The sequence below is a fragment of the Triturus cristatus genome, chromosome 6 (assembly GCF_964204655.1).
Source record: "Triturus cristatus chromosome 6, aTriCri1.1, whole genome shotgun sequence".
NCBI lineage: Eukaryota > Metazoa > Chordata > Amphibia > Caudata > Salamandridae > Triturus > Triturus cristatus.
In genome coordinates, this window is record NC_140589.1 from 1,422,716,691 (window position 1) to 1,422,726,994 (window position 10,304).

Consider the following 10,304-nt stretch of genomic DNA (forward strand, 5'->3'; position numbering starts at 1 on the left):
TTAGTGAGAAAAATGTCTCTTGTAGGCATCAGGGAGAGTTTGATCTGAAACTACATATGACTAGTAAAGTTCATACATCCCTTCAGGGCACAAAGATTAAAATGAAGCCCATCTCAGGCTACATGACAAAGAAATATTACAGCGAAGACTCTCTTACCAGAGAGGCAGAAATAATATTTGCATGATTTTTGGCAGTGCCCTGCGCTGCTTAGGATCATTTAGACAGCCTCATAAGTACGTTTCTGCATCTCTAAAATTGCACATGTTTATGCTTGCGCTAGAACAAAAGCAACCTGTGTATTAAATGATGCCATTGCCCCATATTCCCTGCTGTACCTAATGTTATGGGAAACCATCCCATTCTTTGGGAACATTGTATTGGCTTTGGTGTAGATAGCGCCTCAGTGAATGTTAGGAGGCATAACTCTCTGAAAACTAGAGTACTGTTTCTAACTCCTAATGACTATTTCATGGCTTTTCTTTGCCACATGACTCACTATGCAGCATCCCATGCTGCTTCTGCTTTCTGCTCCAGCTGTAAAGATTTTGATGTAGATGATTTGCTTGTATATGTCTACTTCTGGTTTGACTAATCTTCAAAACATACGAATGTGCATGCTGAATTCTGTGAATTAGTTTATTCTGATTACCGCCATATGTTGAAATTAATTTCTCTGAGGTCGCTAGGAATGTCCACATTTTGATAGACTGGTTCTTCAGTTTGATGCTCTACTTGCATACTTCCTATCAACACCAGACAGTGACAAAACTAGCAAGGCTAGGCTCAGGAGACTTGCTTAGAGTTTTTAGATCCTTATGACTGAGATATACTGTCTATTTTTTCAAGCTGTGCTACCTGCTTTTGTTAATTTTAACCTCTTGCTGCAAAAGCAAGGCCCAGTAATTTCCATGACTGAACTAATTGTTGCGCTCTTGAGTAGTGTTTCATGTTCATGTCAGACAGTCATTCAAGAGGAGTCCAGTTGACAGCTTACCTGCTTTTACATCAGAAGAATGCCAGATCCCAGATTCAAGTCTGTATGTTGACATCATTGTGAGTGGCAAGTTAAGGAACATGCTTGAAGGTGGGAAAATTGATCCAGGAACCCAGAAAACTTTATAATATGCAGTTTACAGCTTTCACAAGAATGGAGTAAAGAATGCTTTGAAAGTCTTTCTAGTTCATGACAAGAATGCACGGGTCTTCAACTTTTTTGAAAAACAAAAAACACGGTATTGATGGTGTGTTGTTCTTGGTGAAATGGTTTGGGACCTACCTCAAGTTTATAGAGCATGACATAGTTTGCTTAGAACATGAATTTGTACAACACCAAGTGACCGATTTTGAGGACATATCCAGGAATGCAAGTAAAAGGTTGGCTATTGAAATAAACTGTGGTATTCATAATGTAGTGTCATACAGGATGGATGTGACTTGGCATTACATTGACATACAATGTGCTATTGTTTGCACTCAGGGAAGCATGTTCTTCCTTCTTTCAAAAGTGGACAAACGTCTGATTATGTTGTCCCACAGCAATGTTAAGGAAGAAAGGGTGTTCTCAAGAATAACAAAGAATAAATGTTTATCTCTGGATAGAACAATTTCTTCTGTATTAATGTTTCAAATGAACAGGCCTCAAACATACCAAAGAATAAAAGCAAATTCCACCCCAGTTTATCACTGGATAGAACAATTTCTTCTGTATTAATGTTTGAATGAACAGGCCTCAATGTGAAGCATGTTATAGATATTCTTCCTCTGAAAATGTCAAAAAGAAGGCAAGAACTGTGAAATGGGACTACAACAGGTTACATGGAGGCACAAAATAAAACTGTGTGCTAATTTGGTCTCAGAATAGAAGTGCCCAAAACCCTTCTAGAGGTTACTGTATGGAACATGACACCATCAGTCTCTGGTACTCTCACCTCAACCCTGTGAATGATCTGACTGGGCTATTAGCTCTGGTCTTGGTTTGCTTTCATATTTGCTGTTTTGTGCAGTTGGCCAGGTATTGTATTCGTTCTAGGCTGTATGTATGTATGGACGTTAAGACCACATTGCTTATTTTATAATGCAAGTGACAGTCTGTTGCATCCAGTAAGCATTTATTTCTGTATTTAACTGTGCATGTGTCTGCCCATGTGTATAGAACTTTAATAACATACTTCCTCTGTAAGCATTGTTTAATGTTTCATATGGTCACACATTTGTGTTACTGTACCATAAGGTTACAAGGACACTAGGTTAGTGTTCTTCCATTTCTGGTGCTTTGCAGCAGTTTCAAGATCTTCTTCGAGTTTTATGTTGCCCAAATGGGTCTAATTTCTCACAATTATCTGTTTCCCTGGACTTTATTGTCTGATTTTGCTTGCAAGAATATGTCACTCAAAGTGTCAGAAATTTGGTTGTTGAATGCCACTCATAACTACACTGAAATTGTGAAAATGTCACACATAAACATTCTGAAACCTTGACAGATATGCAGCAGTGGAAACCTGATGGTCCTGACAGTACAAGGGCAGCATTCAACTCCCCAACAATGACAATGAGGAAGCTCAACAAACCCAGCAATGTGGCCCTTGGATTCTGTGAGCAGTTCAGCTCACACTTATCTAGGTCGGTTGTTCTTTTTTTTTTTTTTTTTTTTGTATTGCAATTTTTTATTAAGCATATACAATATGGGTGAGAGTCATCCAACAGCTAGATGCGATAACTCCGTACAGTAGTGGACAGGATGATATGATACATGGGGAACAGCCATTACAATGTGGTTATTACCACGCTGTGCAGTTACATCGCATGCGTTACAACGCATGCGATGTTACAACGCTATGCCATTACAACGCAAGTCTGTACATCGACTTGCGCTAGATGGCGTGCTAACATTACAAATAGTGTAGTTTACTATCCCAACACCTTCCCTACTGTTAAGTGGACTGGATTTGGAATAGTAAATTACACTTTTTTAATGTCAGCACGCCATCTAGCGCAAGTCGATGTAAAGACTTGCGTTCTAATGGCATAGCGTTGTAACATCGCATGCGTTGTAACGCATGCGATGTAACTGCACGCGTGGTAAAAACCCGCATTGTAATGTCATACATCCATGATACATAGTACTAAGAAGGGAGGGGGGTAAGAGGGCCATTGCAGGAGGCAGGGTAGGAGACAATATCCAAGAACAACTGGGAGATACTAAGAGATACTCTAAGAGAAACTAAAGTCCAATAGTGGTAACCCAGGAGTGGAGGGGTAGGGGGGCTCTGGCATAGTTCTAGCCCCTATATGTCGTGTGAAATGAGGACTAATGGTCTAGGGCTCTCAAGTTAGAGTGTGTTGGGGTGAGCACCCCGGTAACTGAGGCATAGCATAGAAATGGTAGGGCAATTAGGTAGGTTGCCTGGGTTCAGATCGTGCAGACAGTGGATCGGGTAGAGGTCAGAGTTGTGTCCAAGATCAAGAAGAAAAGAAAAGCAGTCCTCCGTCCTTGCTGCCAGTCATTCACCCATGCTTTGTTGAGCGGGTGTGTGGTGTCATGATAGAAGTCGTAAAAGATAGATCTGATGGGGTTGGGGGCAGCGTCTGTTATCCTTGGTGCGGGGTAGCAGTCTTGTCTTTTAGTGGGTCTGTGTGTCCTCAGGGGGAGGAGGGAGGAGATTAGATGGGGGGGGATAGTTGGGACAGAAAGAAAGAGACCAAAGGGTGAAAATAAAGGGATTGGGGCAGGAGGAGGAAAGGATGTGAGAGGAGCTAGGCGGGTTGAGGTGTGGGGTTCAGAAGGCGGAGGGGGGAGAGGGTGGAAATGGAGAGGAGGGAGGGGGAGGAAGGAGGGATTAATTTGAGGAGGGAGGAGGGAAGGAGGGATTAATTTGGGGAGGGAGGAGGGAAGAAGGCAAAGTGTGTTAGGAGTGGGAGGGCGAGGAGGGGAGGTAGACATCGGTATTATGCAAGTAACAAGGATGGGGGAAGAATTAGGAGGGGGAGGGGAAGTAAATATTCCGTGTTACAACAGTAGTCAGTTGTGCGATTAAGTGTAATTCAATGGGTCAGTTGTTCATAACGTTTTGACTTCTGTGGACCCCCACTTAATCATTATTTAACCCTCCAGTGAGTCATTACACGAAGCCTGAGACCCCAGCCTAACCAGTTTCAATGATTCAAAACGTAAATCAATACACAAAAAAACATAAACAAGCATTTATCAAACAAATATATGTTTGACGATATACTCTCAAACAAATATAAGAAAATACAAATTTAAATGGGAAGGTTGGAGCTTTTTTAAATTCAATTGAAGGACCATGTCGTCAATACTATATTCTGTTTGATGCACTTGCAGTACCCCCAGCAATCAGTCTAAGAATAAAAACTTATCTTTTAGCCTCCAATTTCAAATTCCTTCATATTTACAGAAAGTTTAAAAATGAAATGTTTACATTTGACATATATACACACACACACACACACACACACACACACACACACACATACGCTTTACTAATTCATTAGAATTTAATTTCCTTAACAGTGGTGGACCGCTTGGGGATGGACTAGACACTATTTGCGGACCCCAGGGGTCCCTGGACCACAGATTAAGAATCACTGGTCTAGGGAAATACATAACACACCCCTTCATATGGCAGCACAATAACATGCCATCCCAACAGCAATGGATAGTAGCCCAGAGCCTAGCACTCAGCACTCTCCTCCTTCGATGCCAGATTTAAATAAAATGGTAGTGATACACCGGTCATGTAACATAATCTTGAGAATAAATTGTGAAGATTTGCAGGCGGTAAAGAAGTGCAACAGACCAATATACTAGTGAAATGTATCCCTTTAAATCCATTGCCAAATATCTTCCCTTGCATCCTTTGCACACACTCTGCCCCCTCTGTTCATGCACTGCCTTCTCTGTTTTCCACCCCTTCTGCTCACACAAACTCTCCCATCTACTACTTGCCCGTTCTGAACATCATTTTCCTTCTTTGCTTCCTGCTCACACACTGCCCCTCCACACTTTCTTTGCTCAATGAAACACCTTACACAGCTCCCCTTAGACGACCCCATAAGCTATGAATTCAGGTATCTGTACCATAAATGCTGCACTTCGGGAATTGAGCCTCATTTTCCTTCTTACCGGAAGTGAACAGATCCTTTAAAATTCCGTTGTTCATTTTTGGAAGTAGTGCAAGTATGACTCTGGGCCTAGGATACATAATTCTGTACAAGAGCACGGCCAGGACAAAGGAATGACTCTACTCTTTCTCCTGCTGACTGCTCTCTAGAATTTTACAGTTTGGACAACAAGACAGATAAACCATGGTGTTTGGCGCACAGAGCACGAGCGTTCACAACCTTTTGGAAGAGGTTGGCAGGTGTACCTGACTTTCGTGAATAAAACTCTTCGGTGTGAAACGAAAGCTCAACACAAAGGCTAGCAGTTTGTTAAAGATTTCTAAACTTTATTTTGCTTCTTCTCTAGAGCGAAATGGCCATGAAACAATCACGTCATCTTGAAATCATTAAAGCACTAATTTAAATCTATAATCCTCCACAAATGTCTCCAGTAAATGGTGTACTACAGCTTTTTTCACTAGTATAAGTTAGAAAAAATATATTTTTAACATTTGCCATGGTGGTAAAAAATTAAAAAAACTCATCCATCACTGGTGAAAGCATGCATGTATTTGTGTGAGTGAGACATAGTGAAAGTGTCAAAGTACATGTGAGAAACTGGTGTAAGAACGAGAAAATGTGTGTGATGGAGGAACAAGAAATAGTGCTAGGAAAGGGCGAATAAGGAAAGAGTTATGGAAGGAAAAGCGGTTGTAATAGGTAAACGTGTGTGATTGAACCTGTGTGAGGAACAGCAGTGTGGCTGTATATTAAGTACAAAAATAACAGGCTACAAAAATATTGTGATTAGAATATCGACTACCAAAATATCATGAAGGGGCGTACATTTAGGTATAGAGTGGAATATACATATATGTACATTTTAAATACAGTAAATCTATACCTACCTATATATACTTAAATTAACAAAATTATGGTAGGTGTTGATAGTTGTGTAGACTGCTGTTTAAAACTCAATATTCTGGTGGGAAACATTTATTACAAGAAGATGTGACAAGGCTTGGGCGAGAAGTGGGCAAAGAGGGGGTCTGGAAGAAAGGAGAGTGTTTGAGAGAAGATAGTTAGGAGAACAGGGTGCGAGTCGAAGTTGTGTGAAAAGGTGTGAGTGGTGAATAAGGAAGCGAGTAAGGTGTGAGAGGGATGAACTACAAGGAATTTGGAGGGAGAAGAACATGAGAGAATGGAGAGAAGTGGGGAGTGTTAAAGAGACGTGAGACAGGAGGGTGCAAAGAAAAGAGGGTATGTGAGATACAAGAAGAGAACGAGAAAGTGGAGAGTGGGGAGAATGTAAGAGATGAAAGAAGGATGAACAGTACAGTAGAGGTAGTAAAGGGCATGTTCTACGGACATGATGGCAGGGTAACTTTATTGAAGGAAATACTAGACAGGTGTTATATTGCTGCTACAAATGGGGGACCTATTGATCAAGGGGTGGAACAGAAAGTATGTTCCATTTAATAGGTGTTCAACAGTCCCTAAACTGGCCTTTGAAGTTGGAGAAGGAGTACATAGTTACAGAATTCCCAGCAGGACGGATGATGTATTTACTAGCAGTGGCAGCTGAAAATGTGAGAAGGCGGGTGGGCTGCACACGCACACACTTAGATATTCACACTCACCCATCTACATGCACACTAAGTCACACCCACACATTAACAAGCGCGAACACATACATCCACCATTCACAAGCATAGACAAATGCACACACCCACTCACAGCACACATGCACAAATACACATACATTCATACTTGCACACACACACCCAACATTAAAAAACAAATTTCAGGGCTGCTAGCAGTGACATCAGGTAGTGGAAGAAAAGCCTGGGTGGTTCTTGGACGATTGAGACTGTCGCCTCCTCTCATTGGCTGACCTTGTTGTGAGTCAGACAATAAGAGGAGGCGGCATTGCCTTACTTGCCACACTGTGGGTTAGGGTTAGTGAGAGTTGCTGACCCCACCAAACTCTCTGATGAGGTGTCACTAAGGGACAGTCGGCCCAGAGCCCTTCAGGCCTTTCAACTGAGGCTCCAAGGTTCGATTCCATCTGTGATATGCTTCCCAGTTATTAGGGGGAGGCCTTTCATGCAATTATCCGGGCTGAAGTGGTCACACACACAGTCCTGTGAAATCTTCAGCTTGGAAATGTTGGCTCAAACAGCCAGGTGCCTGTGTGTTTAGGGCATGTACAGTGCCTGACCCAAACATGAAAAGTGTCTGTCAAGCTGACCTTTTCTCAGCTTGACAGACACTTTTCATGTTTGCAAAAAGGTGGGGGCAGGTCCCCTCCAACCTTAAGAACGGGGTGCACAGGTCTACTACAACAGAAGTTGTTGCCCATGTCCTGCTCTCCATCTTACCCATCCGATATGCTGTGAACTCGAGTGGGCTATTGGCGGTGGTAAGATGGCTGCTGCCTTAAGTGCATATATGCAGTGAATGGAGTTGTAACCCATGTAAAACAAAATCCAACTTTCTAAATGATACAGATGGTCTTAGTAGTCCATTGTAATTTTTCATATATGTCTTTTGACATCTGGGGGAAGAACCCAGCAGCTTGAGCCTCCCGTGCTACCTGTGCCCCTGGAATCAAGCTGTACCTGATTGATGAGCACTTGTCAGGGTTAAACCAGTCCAAGGTTACTTTCATTCCGGTTCAGGGAGGGCCTGGCTTGGTAGTTCTAGCTAGACTGTTCCCACTTGAGCAGGGTCAAGACTGATTTGCATATTACGGGGTCCAAACTGAGGTGGCATGGTAGGTAAAATATGACGTATTGGGATGCAGTCCTGAGTGATTGCCAGGGGGTGAGATTAATTCAAGCAGTCCATCCACCACCTTGTTGTTGCAGTTGATACTATGTGCAATGGATATGCCCAGACGTTGGTCCCATGCTAACTGTGCCACTAGAATAAGGCTATATCTGGCTGATGAGCACTTATGAGGGTGAAACCACATAGGTTGCTTGTATTGTGGTTTAAGGAAGGACCTGTTTTGGCTGGTCGAGCTGGACTGATCCCATTGGAGCAGGGTCAAGACTGATTTTATATGGCTTAGAATACTAAGGTGGTATGGTGGACAATAAACAATGGATTGGGATGTAGCCAAGAGCAATTGCCAGTGGCTGAGATTAATTTAAGCATTCCATTCGTCATCTTGTTGTAGTTCTTGGTGAGTACCTTGGGTGGCTACGCCGCTGTCGTCTCTCGCCTTGGCCTGCCTGAACAAATAAAAGCAGCTGATGTAGACAGTGTATCTCCTCCTGGAACAAGAATTAAATGAAGACACCTGTTGCTGGTTTTCTGTTAGCTTCAATTTGATCAAGGAAACCTGCAATTGGTAGGACTATAAAGGGAACTACGCGGAACTGCGCGCTAATTATGCTGAACAGGCGTCATCTGCACATGAGCCATGATTTATGAGGCACAGACATTCTTTCACTTTGGGGAATCTGCTTAGCCTTTATCAGACAAGGGACACCCATGTAAAGAGAATGGGTTGGCCGAAGTCTCAAGTCGCATTAGCAATATCACCAATTCCTCTAATTGTACCTGTTAGTATTTCTTGTGCAGTGTGAGAAAGTGATTTATTAGTTGGCATGGATTGAGGTTCACCATAAGTAATAGAGGCACTATCTTGTTATGTTCAGTAAAAGTTACAGTAATTTAAACCTGAGCGCAGCCATTGGTAGCTATGGCACAGAGCAAACAGGCTTAAGTTAGAGAAGACGTGTAAAGCATTTAGTAATACCAAAAAGTTAGAAAGAAAAAAACACAACACAAGAAAAATCGCAATTTATAAAAATAGAGAATAATTTAATGTCCATAAAGACACCAAATGACAGAATTCCAATAAGGGAAATCAGAGACATTAATTTTTTTAATATTTAAGTAAAAATACTGTTAAAAAGCATAAAGCACCAATGGTAGTCAATGGTTGTTGTAGACCATGACCTAGACACAATTTTAGGCTGACTGTGAGAGAGCGCAGGTCAAATACACTAACCAGGTCAAAAGCTTTCAGCAGGGCAAAGTAGCAATCAGTATCTGAGGAGGGCTCCACGATGTTGGATAAGTACTGGATGAGGACCTGGTGATGCCGTTGGAATATAGAGAAAAGTCAGAGTGAGAGAAATTATAATTTTGTGCTGAGGGAATTCCTTTTGTCCGCCGAATAATTTGGTGCCTTTACCCAGTCACAATTTTTACTTTTAGTCTTAGTCTCTTTTTTGGACCTTGAAATCCTGGAGTGGGGCAATGCCTAGGGCTCCGCCCAACCAGGGCTCCATGAGGTCAGATACCTTCTTGACCAAGTCCTAATGAAACTGATTTGCTGCTACAGAAAAGCTCAGCGTGAGGGAAACCTGTTTTTTCAGGTTAGTAAGGTCGCACCTTGGCCAATCGGCTGGGCAAGTTTGTTGCGGTCCTATGGAAATCTTGAAGCTCAAAAATGTTCTGAGCTCCAGCTTTTCAGAGATGTTAGGAGGAGTCTAATGAGACATGGTCAATGGTCCAAGAACCTCAGGAACAGCACTTGTGGGTGAAGACTCCTTGAAGCAGAAGCCACCAACAGGGTCAAGGTCAGGTCCTGTTGTTACTGATCTGCTGGTCACATCAAGAAAACGGCCTCTTGAAACTTTCTGTGTCCCTGTAGCCATGCAGGAGGTCCACTTCTTTGTACTGGGCACATGTGGGAACAGGTTCAGCCGTTCAGGTCACTCCACAGGTCTCAAACAGCAAGTACGGTCCTTCTTCTTTTCTCCCACAGGTCTAGCATGTTCTGAACAAGATGCCTTTTGGGTGCCACATTTATTCCTGGCACTAGATTGTGGTTGGGATAACTCCTGGCCCCTCTATACGCAATAGGGTAAAGGTTCCCTGAAGTAACTATACCCACTTTAGCTGTGGTTACTGTGTACCCTACTCTAAACAATCCCACAGTGTCCCTCACTCACTAAATCCAAGATGGAGAAATCCTTCTCCTCTTGTGCAGAGCCTTTGTGACCACCCAGAGGTGTGGCCAGGATAATGAACAGCCCTTCCTCTGCTCTGGTTGCAGTTTTCTCCCCATTGAGTTTGGAGCCTGTCTCACTGGGAGGACGAAGGAAGGGGCCTGCTCAGGTAACATCCGACATCTGTTTGTGAAATGGGAGGCCCAATTGAA

General features: G+C 42.6%; 1 pseudogene; it reads left to right on the forward strand.

Moving 5' to 3' along the window:
- Positions 1 to 488: 488 nt before the first annotated feature.
- LOC146821485 (uncharacterized) lies at positions 489 to 1,712 on the forward strand (annotated as a pseudogene).
- The last annotated feature ends 8,592 nt before the right edge of the window (positions 1,713 to 10,304 follow it).